Raw genomic sequence first — 14,508 nt, 5'->3', positions numbered from 1 at the left:
AGAAAGAAAAGACCAAAATAGGTTTCAGAAGAGACTCTGAAGCTTGCTCTCCAGTGTAGAGATGCTAAAGCAAATGGAAGAAATGAAGTAAAAGGGCTGAACAGAAAATTTCAAAGGGTAGTTCTAGAAGACAAAGTCAAATGTTATAATGAAATGTACAAAGATCTAGCATTAGAAAATCAAAAGGGAACAACATGCTGAGCATGTCTCAAGCTGAAAGAACTGAAGAAAAAATACAAATCTGAGGTTGCAATATTGAAGGATTCTTTGTGCAAAATATGACATGATACATAAAGCATCAAAATAAGATGGAAAGAATACACAGACTCACTGTACCAAAAAAAATGGTCAGTACTCAATCATTTCAAGTGGCAGCATATGACCAAGAGTCAGTGGTACTGAAGGAAGAAGTCCAAGGTGCACTGAAGGAGTTGACAAAGAGCAAGACTCCAGGAATTGATGAAATACAAACTGAATCTTTCAACAAACTGAGGCAATATTGGATGCAGTCACTCATCTATGTCAAGAAATCTGGAAGACAGCTACCTGGCCAACTGATGGGAAGAGATCCATATTTGTATCCATTCCAAAGAGAGGTAACCCAATGGAATGCAGAAACCATTGGGCAATATTATTAATATCACATGCAAGTAACATTTTGCTAAATATAATTTAAAAATAGTACAACAATACATTGACAGAGAACTGGCAGAGGTTCAAATTGGATTCAGATGACGATGTAGAACAAAGGATATCATCGCTAATGCCAGATGGATCTTGGATGAAAGCTGAGACTACCAGAAAGATGTTTACCTGTGCTTTATTGACTATGCAAAGGCTTTCAATTGTGTGGATCATGGCAAATGATGAACAGCATTGTGGAGAATGAGTATCCTGGAAAACTTAATTGTGTTTATGAGGAACCTGTACATAGACCAAAAGACAGTTATCTGAACAGAACAAAGGGACACAGAATGGTTTAAAATTAGGAAGTATGTGTGCCAGGGTTGTATTCTTCCACCATACTTCTTCAATCTGTATGATGAGTAAATAATCCTAAAAGCTGGATTATTTGAAGAAGAACATGGCATCAGGATTGGAGGAAGACTCATTAACAACCTGAAATAAGCAGATGATACAACCTTGCTTGCTGGAAGAAGACTTAAAATACTTACTGATGAAGACCACAGCCTTAGGTATGGGTTACACCTCAAAATAAAACAAAAATCCTCACCACTGGAACAATAAGAACATCACGATGAATGGAGAAAAGATTGAAGTTGTCAAGGAGTTCAGTTTGTTTGGAACAACCATCAGCCCTCTGGAAGCAGCAGTCAAGAAATCAAAGGACACATTACAAATCAAGAGCAAAGATGTCACTTGAGGACTAAAGTGAGCCTGGCCCAAGCTATAGTATTTTCAGTAGCCTCATATGCATGTGAAAGTTTGACAGTGAATAAGGAAGACTAGAAAAATTGATGAATTTGAGTTAATGGTGTTGGAAAAGGACCAAGGACTGCAAGAATAACAAACAAATCTGTGTTGGCACAAGTACAACCAAAATGCTCCTCAGAAGTCAAGATGTCCAGACTTCATCTTTCATACTTCAAAAATATTATCATGATGTTCTTGGAGAAAGATATCATGCTTGGTGAAATGGAGGATCAACGAAGAGGGCAACCTCCAATGAGAAGGATTGGCACAGTGGACTCAATTATAACAGCACTTGTGAGGACAGTACGGGACCAGACAATGTTTCCTTCTGTTGTTCATAGGGTTACTATGGGTTTGAACCAACTGTTGTTGTTGTTATGTGCCGTGGAGTCGGTTCAGACTCACAGAGACCCTTTACAGGGTTTCTGAGGCTGTCAATCTTTACAGGAGCAGAAAGCCTCATCTTTCTCCCGCAGAATGGTTGGTAGTTTCAAACTGCTGACCATGAGATTAACAATCCGATTCATAACCACTACGCTACCAGAGTTCCATTTGAACTAACTAGATGGTACTTAACAACAACAACTAATGTACAAAATGAATCATCGCAGAAGCAGGAATTGGGGACCATCAAAGAAGAAGAGTTAGGAGTGAGTGTGTCCTTTGGGCCCAGAGATCCCTGCTCATTGAACATCCTCGACCCAGGGACAGAAAACTATAACAGTGGACTGGTAAAGGGGCAGCAGCAGCAGAACCAAGAGCCAGATTACTAGACAGAGTGGTGCACTTCCTGGCCTACAGAGCAAGTAAAGCAGAGTGCATTGTGGCAGGATACTTGTCTGTAGAGTGGGATACCTCTATGCCCTTGTTATTGTTGTTGTTAAGTGCTGTCAAGTCGGTACTGACTCATAGCAACCCTTTATCAGGTTTCTGAGGAGTAGCTGGTGAATTTGAACCATCAACCTTACAGTTCAAACCGACCTTGACATCGAGTACTTATCCTATGGTGCCATGGTGCCAGGACTTCATGGTTTATCCAGGATTTCTTGCTTTAATTATTGCTGCTGCTAAGTGCCATCGAGTTGGTTCTGACCCATAGTGAACCTGGTTTTCTGAGGAGCTGCTGGTGAGCTTGAATCACTGACCTTGCAGTTCAAGCCGACTTTGGATATTTATCAGGTGAGAGTAGACTGTCTTTGGACAATTTTCAGTAGCCCTAGAGGAAATCTGTGACATTGCTGGAGCAGGGCAGAGGCCAAGGAGTCCATGACTGAGAGACCAAGGACCTGAAAGAACGTGGTAACGACTTAGGAGACGCTGTGCTGACTGAAAGAACTATGCCCTGAGCATTTTCTGAAACTGTATTGTAACCTGTTAACTTCCTTAATAAACCCCATAATCATATTATCTCTGAGTTTTGTGTGGCCATTCCAATGGATTATTGAACTGAGCTGAGTGGAGGGAACAATGGGAGGGATGGTTGGCAACATTGCTTTTGTATTGATGAAGATTAAAGACTATATAGCCTTCAGTATGGATTGTATCTCAACATGAAGAGAAAAAAATCCACACAACTGAATCAATAAACAACATGCTAAATGGAGAAAAGATTGAAGATGGAAAGAACTTCTTTGTACTTAGCTTCACAATGAACAACTGTGGAAGCAGAAACTAAGAAATAGAATGATGTATTGCATTTGGTAAATCTGCTGCAAAAGACCCATTTAAAGTGTTAAAAAGCAAAGACGTCATCTTGAGGACTGTGGTGTGCTTGACCAAATTCATGATATTTTCAGTTGCATTATATGCATGAGAATGCTGGACAATGAATAAGGAAGATCAAAGAGAAATCAATGAATTTGAATTATGGTTTTGGTGAAGAACATTGAAAACAAATGTATGCCCACAGAGGTACAACCAAATGCTCTTTAGAATCGAGGATGGCAAGACTTCATCTTACGTACTTTTGAAAATGTTAACAGGAGGGACCAGTCTCTGGAGGAGGACAACCTTGGTAAAGTGGAGGGTCAGCGAAAAAAGAGGAAGACCCTCATGGAAATGGATTGACTCTGTGTCTGCAACAATGGCCTCAAACATAGCAACAATTCTGAAGATGGTGCAGCACCGCACAATGTTTTGTTCTTTTGTACATGGGATCACTATGAGTTGGAACTGACTGGATGGTATTTAACATCAATAACATTTCCCCGTTATCTTTTCTTCTTTTTAGAAACATTTGGAGTCCTGATGATGCTGTGTGGTATGCATTTCAAAACCACCAGCCATCCCTGAGAGAAAGATGAGGCTGCTTGCTCCTATAAAGATCGGCACTTTCAGAAACCCTATATATTGCCACTATGAGTTGGAATGAACTGTGTATGGCAGTGTGTTTGGTGTTTTGGGAGATGTAGACGAACCATAGTGGCCTACAGGAGTACTTTGTTGCTTGAAGGCACATTCCTTTCCTTTTTTTTTTTAAATTAAAAATTTACAAGTCATTTGGTTTTGTTAAAATATAAGCCTTTGCCTGTAGTTTTATGCTTTGAAGATAAAAACTGCTGTTATGATTCAGGTGACACATACAAAGTTTTGCTATTGAGTTAATGCCCACTCTTAGGAAATAAAATATTGGTAAGTCAGTTGGTATGGACTTGATCCTGATTCACAGTGACACTCATGTATGTCAGAGCAGAGCTCCGTAAGGTTTTCAATGACTGATTTTTTGGGGTAAGATCTCCAGGCCTTTCTTCTGAGACTCTTTTAGATAGACTGGAACCTCCAATCTAACCTTTGGTTAGCAGCCAACAGGTACTCCATTAGAATGTGACTAATTCATACGTTTTCTTCAGCTAGAAAACCCCTGCCTGAAAAAGTACCTTTTGAAAATTCTAGGATTATGTACCTTTAATATCAAATGCAAGATTACTGCATTTGATATTATATTACATAATCCTGGAAGTCTTGTGAGTGGATGTGTTTTTGGTAGAGTATTTTTTTTTTTCCTTTTCAGGCCATTCATTTTATAAACCAGGCAAGAAACAAAGAGCCAGATGTGACAGTTATATATATAAAAAAGATTCATACTATTAATACCTAATGTTTATCTGCTGCCTTTCTTCTGAGAATTCCAAAGTGCTTCGCAGATGTTATCCATCCCCATATGTTAGCCCCATTTGAAGAAAGGATTGGAAAATGTTTGAAGTCAGGGAGTGTGTTAGATGTCCGATGAGACCTTGGCTCTTCTCTCTGCACAGCAACTTACTGTGGTTTATACTCTACATCCCTGTACCAATGTTGGGACATAGAGAATTGTTTTGCACTCAAATCTTGTAAAAAATCCCTCTATTGCACCCACTGGGTTGTTTCATTGTAGCCCTAAGGCAAAATCCTGAATGTGCAAACACCTCTCACCAGGCTGACTGACAAACCCAATTACTTGTTGGCTTGTTTACTGCATCAGGAAGTTTGCAGACTCACTTGTGTATGGTGTACCCACTCTCTCACTAATAACAGGACTCCAGGGCCACAGCTCAACTGAACTAGAGTTCACATTTAGGAAGTACCTGGACTCTATCTGAGGCTTCATTGGTTGCAGGGATGCTCAAACACTAGGTGACATTTTGGAATCCAGGCTAAGTAGAGTGTCTTTGGCACATGCCTAGAACTTTATCCTAAATAAATTCCTGTAATTGAAATCTTTTAATAATATCCAAAAGTTGAATGATAGAAAGAATAATGCAGTTTTCTCTGGAGCTTCTGGTGTGAATTCCTCTACAAGGAGCCCAGTATTACAATGTGGTTAAGATCAAACCCAACTAGTATTAGAAGAGCAACCACAAGTCCATGTACTTTCTACGGGTGGCAGGTACTGAAAGGCACAGTGGGCTCTGAAGATGTCTTTAACCCTGATCATCCTGCTGAAGCACTTACAAATATTAGGCAAGAACATTCATAAACACATCTTTAAAGGTTTCTCTGTCTCTATCTTCTGCCACTTCCTCCTCCATGCCCACTTCACTAACGAGAGTACACACAACACCACTTCTTGAACACAGAGTTTTATGAGGCATCTTTTTTTTTACATTTCCACTAGCAATGGATGACAGTTCCAGTTTCTCCAGACTTTACCAACATCTATTGTTTCCATTCTTTTGATTATAGTGGGAATGAGGTAGTAGCTCATAGTGTTTGTTTTTTATTTAATGTTTTATTGTGAATTATGTGATAGTTTACATGGGAGAACATTAGTTTTACATTCATCCTATAGTATATCATTTCATTGCTATGGTTATATCCCCTCCATGCATCATCAACCATCCAAAGGGTATACACTACAAGCATGTCCCCCAGTCCTCAGCACACAGCCCCTCTCCCTCTATGTCTAAACTCCCCAACAGTGCCATCTTTATGAGGTATCTTTGTGAGAGTCACTCACGCTGCTTGTCAACTGTTAGTGGAGAACCATCAGTGCACATGGTAGGGCTGCACTTCCGGAGCCTTTTGTGGTTGGATGGGGCAGCGTTACTACTTCTGGCCAATAACTTGTGAGTTGGAGAAAAGAGTGTTGCCAGAGCAAGGGCTGGCTTTCTTTCCTTCTACCATGTTGTTGGTAGCTACTATGGAGTTGACCCCTGACTCCTGGCAACCCCATATATAATGGAATTTGACTGTTGTGATCCACAGGGATCCAAGGGGCTGATTTTCAAAAGTAGATCGCCGGGTCTTTCCTTCTAGTCTATTTTAGTTTGGAAGTTCTAGTGAAACCTGTTGAGCATCATAACAACACACTCCTCCACTGACAAATAGGTGGTGGCTTCACATGTGGTATATCGTCCAGGAATCAAATCCAGGTAGTCTAGATGGAAGGCAAGAATTCTACCACAGAACCACCACTGCCCCTCATTCCCTCTGTTATCTGTTATGTTGTTGTTGTTGTTAAGTGCTACCGAGTTGGTTCCTACCTATAGCAACCCGCTATCGGGTTTCCAAGGAGTGGCTGGTGAGCTTGACCCACTGACCTCATGGTTCAAATGACTTTTCAGTCCAGTGTATTAGCCCACAGCGTCACTAGTAAAGTTCAGGGTGATAGTTGTTCCATCAGCAGAACCCACATCCAACTCATGGTGGACATATGAGTAACAAACCCTTGTTAATATAAGGCACCATCATTTGGAGATTGTTACTAAACCTAGACGATTTTGACTGATATACCCATCTTTGATATTTGTACTTTTACATGTGCTTTTCTCTTCTGCACCCTCCCTTCTCTGCCTGACAATTTCTTACCGATCCTTCAGGATGCACTCTGAAAGTCACCTTCTCTGTGAAGCTTCTTCTGACACTTCCAGAAGTGGGACCTTCTTTAATCTGTGTTTCTATACTGTGCAGATATCCACAGTAACCCTAATCACAGTTTAGTCTTGCTGTTTGCTAGGGTATCTTCTTCTCTTATTGTTGTTACTAGTTACCGCTGAGTTGATTTGGATTCATGTGATGTCTGTGTGGGTCATAGAATGCTCCATAGGGTTTTCAAAGCTGTGACCTTTCAGGGGCAGCTCACCAGGCCTGTCTTCAGTGGCTCTTAGGATCCTCAGGGCAGAGTCTCTATACTTCAGTCAGTTTTGTAGCCCAGGGTCTATTTCAATGTCTACTAGACAGTAGAAGGTCAAGAAATGTCTCACAGAAAGGCACTCAGGTTGAGGGACATAGTTGATGTGAGCCTATGAGTATTAGAATTTATAGCTCTAATACCTGGGATATACCAGCATTGATAATTTACCAGGAATTTGAAGACTTTTGTTATAAGACTGGTTTCTTTCCTTGTTCTAACAGTACATAAATAATTTATATTTCAAAAAGTTTGTGTTTCACATATAGAGAAAGAAAAAAATATAATCAAGCTCTCCTCATCTGATAATTACATATTTTTTTAATAATAAAAGGTAAAAAAAAATATGGGATTTTGAAGACATCAACCTTCCCAGGCAATTTTTTGAGACCACTGTGGTTGTCTAGACCTGGTTCTGATTATATAAAGCAGCATATTTGATTCAGTGACCATAATTTTTATAAATGCATTTACGTATATCATCAAATGTACCTCCCTCAGTTGTTTGCAAGATACTATTAAGTTCTAACATAAATTTGATGAGATTCTGTTTCACTGCTTGAAAATTCAGTTCTGGTAGAAAATCAAATGAGGTCCCAATTTTTTGTTTAGGGCTAGTTCCTAAATTAAGTGACAGCCTGGTATGGCCCTGTAAGATAAGAACTGGGCTGAAAGATTGGTTTGAATTGCAAAGTCAGCGGTTCAGAGTCACCAGCCATTCCTTGGAAACCCTATCCAGGATCACTACGAATTGGAACTGACTTGACGGCACTTAACAATAGCAACAACGAATCGTTAACTTTATAAATGCATCTGTATGTATTGCCAAATGCACTTCATTGACTTGTCAAGAAGAGATTACTAGTTACAATATGAGTTATAACTCACATATAACAAAATTAGATTTTAATATCAGTTATAGAAGAAGCAAAGTCCAGAAAGAAAATCAGGGGAGGTCCTATCTTGTTTTAGGTCTAAAGCTAAAGTCTACTAGGTAAATATCCAAGGGATGAGTTCATTAAAAACCTCCTGCAGTCCCTTTAAATTTGGAATGGAAACCATTCCTGGATGTAATCTCTCAGAAAAATAACAGATTGGATAGATTGGATCATACAATAAACAATACAACTGTGTTCTTTAAGAAAATCACCTAGAGGACAAACGGTCAACATTTACCATAAAGCAAAGATGAGATGGTAAGGGGAAGTAGGGAAGTTAGATTAATGGAATATAACCACCAGAATGGAAATGAGGAGAATGTTGACATAATGTGAAAAATGCAATCAATATCACTGAACAAAATGCACAGAGATTGTAAAATGAGAACCAAATTAGCTGTGTAAACTTTCACCCCAAACACACACAATACTATAGAAAAAACTTCCTGAGGTTTGAAAAAATAAAATAAATGGTTTGAGCAAAAGAAGCACATACATTTGGGGATATAGTAGTTATTTAATTGTCCCACTTTAGCTTTGAACAAGTACAGAATTCTCTTATTAAAAGATGATTGTCTCATTTGGCGAACTTCTATTGTGTTTGATTACTCACACCCATTTCTCTCCCTTCTTTTAACAACTTCTCAGTGTTAATCTGATGTCTTTTATTTGTACACTACTTTGTCAGAATCATTCTAACATAATAGATAACAGGATTGTCTGGGACCAGGCTGTTGAGTTCTATTCACTTATGTTTTGTGACCTTGGGTATGTTACTTAATCTTTCTAAGTCTTGGTTTTTCACTACAAAATGGTAATAATGATATTGCTTGCTTCCTAGAATTAATGATTAAATAAGAACATAATAAGTAAAGGACTTGGAACAGGGCCTGGTGTTCAACATGAATTCTGTGTAGTTGTTTTATGAAATAATTGTATCAATTTATTTTCTTGGGTACTTCACAGAAGTATATTTTATTACTTGCTGTGACTATTAAGAAGTCATTCATATATTTCCCCACCAATACACTGACTGTTTTTTTTTTTTCTTTCTTTCTTTCTTTCTGGGAGCACTGAAAGATTATTTTCTTTATTTTTGGAGATAAGTTGTTTTACTAAGTCATGTCTTGGTATTGATCATTTGCTGCCATTTAGTTTCTGGTACACACCATGATTTTTCAATCTGTATGTTAACGAAAGTCTTTTTTTCTGTAGTTTTCTTGAGTAATGTCTTTAAATATTTTTTGTTCCATTATTCCAGTCTCTATATTGGAGAAGCTGTTTATGCACATATTGAACTTTCTTTGAGTTTCTTATCTTCTTGATAATCTTTGTTGATTTCCAATCTTTCTCAATAGTCTTGATTTATTTTGGATATCTCTTACCATGTTTTTAGCATTTCTCTTTATGCTGGTGCCAGTGTGGCTTTCTTTATTTTTCTGCATCTTTTCTGAATTCTTTCAGTTCATGTTTTTAATTCTTCTGTTGTCTTGACCTGTAGTCCCTGAGTTCCTACATCTTTGCTTTAATTTCTAGTTTTATGCAAGTGTTTTAAGTAATTAAAAAGAACCCATATGTTTTAATGCAATTAAAAAAATCTATTCTTTATAGCATTCTTTCTTGTGTTTCTTTGTCATTTGATTTTAGTTTTCTTATTTCTTTACTTCTTTTTTAGTTGGAGGATCCCTGTAAAGATTTTGTGTTAGTATAACATTTCATTGTCTTTGAACTAGATGAGTTTTTTCATGACTATCTATTTGTAAGAGGTTCAGGTTAAGCAGGGAGTTTTTAAGTCATTTTCCAGGCCAGCTGAAATTCTTCTTGAATCATTCTCAGGTTCTTTACAACACACAGTTGTGACTGAGGGTTCTTATAGTTTTAGCTTCTTCAAATTGAGATCTGAAATGATAAGTCCCATCTCCAGTTTGTCTCTCTGACAGTCTGCTTTTTTCAGAAGTGGCAGCTATTTATATGATTCCCGATTTAACTATTCTTCCCCTTGGTGTTATCATAGTGCACAGAGGCCCTGGTTTGTGCTGCACTACAAACTTAGAGGTTGGCAGTTCTAACCCACCCAGTGGAATACAACCAGCTATGGAAGAAAGGTCTGTTGATCTGTTTCCATCAAGATTATAGTCAAGAAAGCCCTGTGAAGCATTTCTACTCTATAGCACACGGGGCTGCTGTATGTTAGAATCAATTTGACAGCATTTGGTTGGATTGTAGTACATGCTTTCAGAAACTTAAGTTAATCATCAGCATATAAGAAACATTCTCTGTTGTTGTTGTTAAGTACTGTGGAGTCAGTTCCGACTCATAGTGACCCTACACAGGGTTTCCGAGGCTGTAAATCTTTACGGGAGCAGGACGTCTCATCTTTCTCCCGCAGAGCAGCTGGTAGTTTCAAAATGCTGACCTTGCAGTTCACAGCCCGACTCGTAACCATTATGTTACATTCTCTACACACTTCTTTTTAATTGTCTAAGAGCTAAGTATACAATTTAAGATACTAAGAGTTTTGCAACATTTGGGAGATGAGGCCACTAACATCAAAGTGTAGTCAAACTTTACATCAAGAAAATGTATTATTTCCTGCAATGTTTGTTGTTGAGATTTAAATAAGTTTTTCATGTGGGTGCATTTATATGAGGTCACTTAATATAATATTTTGATTAATGCATTTTGGACCAAAGAGTTCTTACATTTTCCAAAGACAAACCAATGATGTTCTGTATGTTATTCATCATATGAGAGAACCATTGATTTATGACCCCTAAAAAATCATCTATTTTACATACCATTTTCCCTTCTGGATTTTATAGGCTCAGGTAGGTAAAGTGTCTTATACACAAACATAGTGGCAGACCTGGAAGATGAGCCTAGTGTCCTAGATTTTTAGCTCTTTATAGGAGTCCTGGTGTGGTGCTGTGGGTTAATGCGCCAGACTGCAAAGCCGTTGGAACTGCAAGGTTGGTGGTTCAAGCTCACCAGCTGCTCCTCGGAAACTCTATACAGGGTCGCTATGGGTAGGAACCAACTCAATGGCACTTAACAACAACAACAATATAGCACTCCAGTGTGCCTTCCTGGTTTATAACTTTAGGTATGATGGTCTAAAAAGAAGTACTTTGAAATGTTTCAAATTCAGTCTGTACAGCTGATTTGCTGCTGCTGCTGCACTGTGCCATCAGGTCGGTTCTGACTCATAAAGACTCATAAAGTGTTTCCGAGGCTGTACATTTTTACGGGAGTAGAAAGTCTCATCTGTCTCCAGTGGAGCAGCTGGTGGATTCGTACTGCTGACCTTCATGTAACCTGCTACACCACCCGAGATCCTTGTACATCTGATTTGTTGTTGTTGTTAAGTGTTGTCGAGTCGATTCTGACCCAAAGTGATCTTGTATAGGGTTTCCAAGGAGCAGCTGGTGAGCTTGAACCACCGACCTTGCAGTTCAAACGGCTTTGCAGTCTGTTAATGCGCCACACCAGGACTCACTGTTTATTCTTCACCAACCTCTCCTCTTTCTTCACCGCCCCTCCCCCTTTTGTCTGAAGATCAAAGAGCACAGTCTTTGGTATGATTACATCTCAATGTCAAGAAAACAAAAATCCTCACCACTGGACCAATACACAACATTCTTATCAATGGAGAAAAGATTGAAGTTGTCAAGGACTTCATTCTTCTTGGATCAACTATCAACACTCATGGAAGCAGCAGTCAAGAAATCAAACAATATATTGCATTAGGCAAATCTGCTGCACAGGAAATTTTTAAAGTGTTGAAGAGCAAAGATGTCAGCTTGAGGACTAAGGTGTGCCTGACCCAAACCATGGTATTTTCAATAACTGCATATGCATGCAAAAGCTGGACAGTGAATAAGGAAGACCGTAGAAGAATTGATGCTTTTGAGTTATGGTGTTGCAGGAGAATACTGAAAGCGCCATGGACTGCCAAAAGAACCAATAGATCTGTTTTGGAAGAAGTGCAGCCAGAGTGCTCCTTGGATGCTAAGATAGCCAAACTTCGTCTCTCAGACTTTGGATATACTGTCAGGAGGGACGAGTCACTGGAGAAGAATATCATGTTTTGTAAGGTGGAAGGTCAAAGAAAAAGAGGAAGACCCCCACCAAGATGGACTGGCCAAGTGGCAGCATCAATGGACTCAAGTGTGGCAACAGTAGTGAAGTTGGCCCAGGATCCGGCAGTGTTTTGTTCTGCTGTGCATAAGGTTGCTATGAGTCAATACCAACTCAATGGCACCTAACAACACCTGAACCACAGAGTCTTGGTGTGGCACTGCAGGTTAATGCACTGGACTATAAAGTCAGTTTGAACTCCAGGGTCGGTGGGTAAAGCTCACGAGCGGCTCCCTGGGATTCCTATATAGGGCCACTGAGGGTTGGAACCAACTTGATGGCATGCAATAATAAACAACATATCTGAACCACAGAGTACTGGTGTGGTGCTGTAGCATAATAAAGTTGGTGGTTAAAATCCACCAGCCACTCCTTGGAAACCCTATATAGGAGAGCTATGAGTTGGAACCGTTGGCAGTTAACAATGGCACTTTACAACAACATACCTGAACCACACAAACATGATCTATTGGCAGGAAGGATTGGTGGAGAAGTGATGGGTATACAGCTAATAAACTCTTTAATGGTGGTATATGAGAAACATTAACTCTTCTTTGAGACCTTTAACGAAAATTTAAAAAGCTTTAAAGAAGTTTAAGGGCTAGGGCGTTAACTGAGAGTATCTGGCAGAGCTTTCTGTAGAGGAATTTTTAGGGAACAGTGACCTTTTTGCTGCTAGGTAATAATTTGTTGACAGTGAAGTAAAGGATGAAATAAAGGAAGAGTTTGAAATAAAGAGGCATGGCCTCTTCCTCTGGGGTATAGTGGGAAATGGTGAACTGGATAAAATGGTCAATTAACCTGGAAAATAGTCCAACCCAAGGCCCCAGGTAAACTTAGTTACAAAGTCTACAGTGAACTGCTCTTAAGGATGGTGGATTTTATCTTTGCAATTTCCAGAATCAATGTCTTTTATTTCATATGGTCTTCTGTAAGGTGGATATGCCCATCATAATGCCAGACTGAATTCCTCTTTGGCATTCTACTTCCTTTTGGGTCATGGGATCCAGTCTTCTGAATGTGGTCCCTTTACTGTCCCTTGATCAGCTGAGAATAATGATAACATTGAATGAATATCGTGACAGAAAGTTTGGGAAAGAAAGCTTCCTATAGTGTTTCCACCAATACAATAAATATCGAATAGCTGGCTTAATTCTATTTCATCTCTGTATCCATTCAACACACTTACTGATCATCTACTGTGTGTATTATGCTAGGTGAGGGTGTTCAGTGGTGAAAAAAAAAATCCATGTTTCTTGACGTCTTGGAACATACAGGTAAACTAGCGGAGTTTACAGCCACATGCAAATTTCCCCTCTGCTTTCTCCTCACTTTACTGTTCCTGGGGGAACTGCCCCTTATGACAAGGAGGAAGAGGAGAAGAGAGAAAGTATCAGTATTATTATTATTATTATTTTAGCTTTGGGGACAAAAGCTGAGACTCAAAACAATCCTGGTGAGCTCTGGAGCAAGTGTGGAAGCTGGATTTGACAGTTTAGCCCATGTTTCTAACTGCTAAGTAATGTCTTACTTGTTCTTCTCAGTTTGGACAGCCATAAGCTAACAAGCCAGCTTGAAGGTATGGAGGGATCTGGGAAGGAGGTCCAGACTTCTTCCCAGAGAACATTTAGCTTCTCATCCAGCCTGGCATAACTAGGCACTACCTGACGTTTCCTTTTCATAGAGTAGCATTTTCTCCCCCCCCCCCCCTTTTTTTACAGTGAAATTGGAACAGTCGTGGGAAAGTGGGACAGGTGTCACCAATCAAGAAACAGGGCTGTTTATTCAACCCAGAAGAAGACTCTTAAGGAAGGGACAGACTCGATACAAAGAAAGCTAACTATCTCCGGATCAAGAGGAAATCACCTTAAATCAGAGACCAGAGTTGGGTAATGAGATGCCCTCTGACAGGTGGATATTGAAAGAGAGGTGGACATTGGAAGAGAGGTGGACAGGTCAACTGAGCGCCTAAAATGCGAGGCCTGAGGGAATTCTTTTAGTTTCTCTAACCTGTAGGATGAAATGTTTCCAGGTACACAGTACCAACCGTGAATTCAGTATGTCAGGTGCTGGTGGGGCTTAAGTACAGCTCGCTGAGGATGTGGTGTAGTGCAGTGGAATGTCGCATACTTCTCACAAATTCTGTGGGTTTCAGCTGAGGTCGCAGAGTTTAGGGAGACGAGAAGAGTAACCAAAAAAATCCGGGAGCCAAGCGTGAGTGAAGGTCCGCTCATGCTCACCGCCGCTCCCCTGCAGCCAGAGCCTCGCGAAACCAGTGCCTAGCCGTCCCGGAGTTTATCCACCGCCTAGACCGGCAAATAGCCCAGGAGTTCTGCTCCCAAAGGGGAAAAGGGGCATTGCAAGGGACGTCCTATGTGTTCCCGCCCCCCC

This window comes from Chrysochloris asiatica, unplaced genomic scaffold (genome assembly GCF_000296735.1).
Source record: "Chrysochloris asiatica unplaced genomic scaffold, ChrAsi1.0 scaffold00226, whole genome shotgun sequence".
Taxonomy (NCBI): domain Eukaryota; kingdom Metazoa; phylum Chordata; class Mammalia; order Afrosoricida; family Chrysochloridae; genus Chrysochloris; species Chrysochloris asiatica.
The sequence above is the reverse complement of the archived record's forward strand: the minus strand, read 5'-3'. Positions refer to the sequence as shown.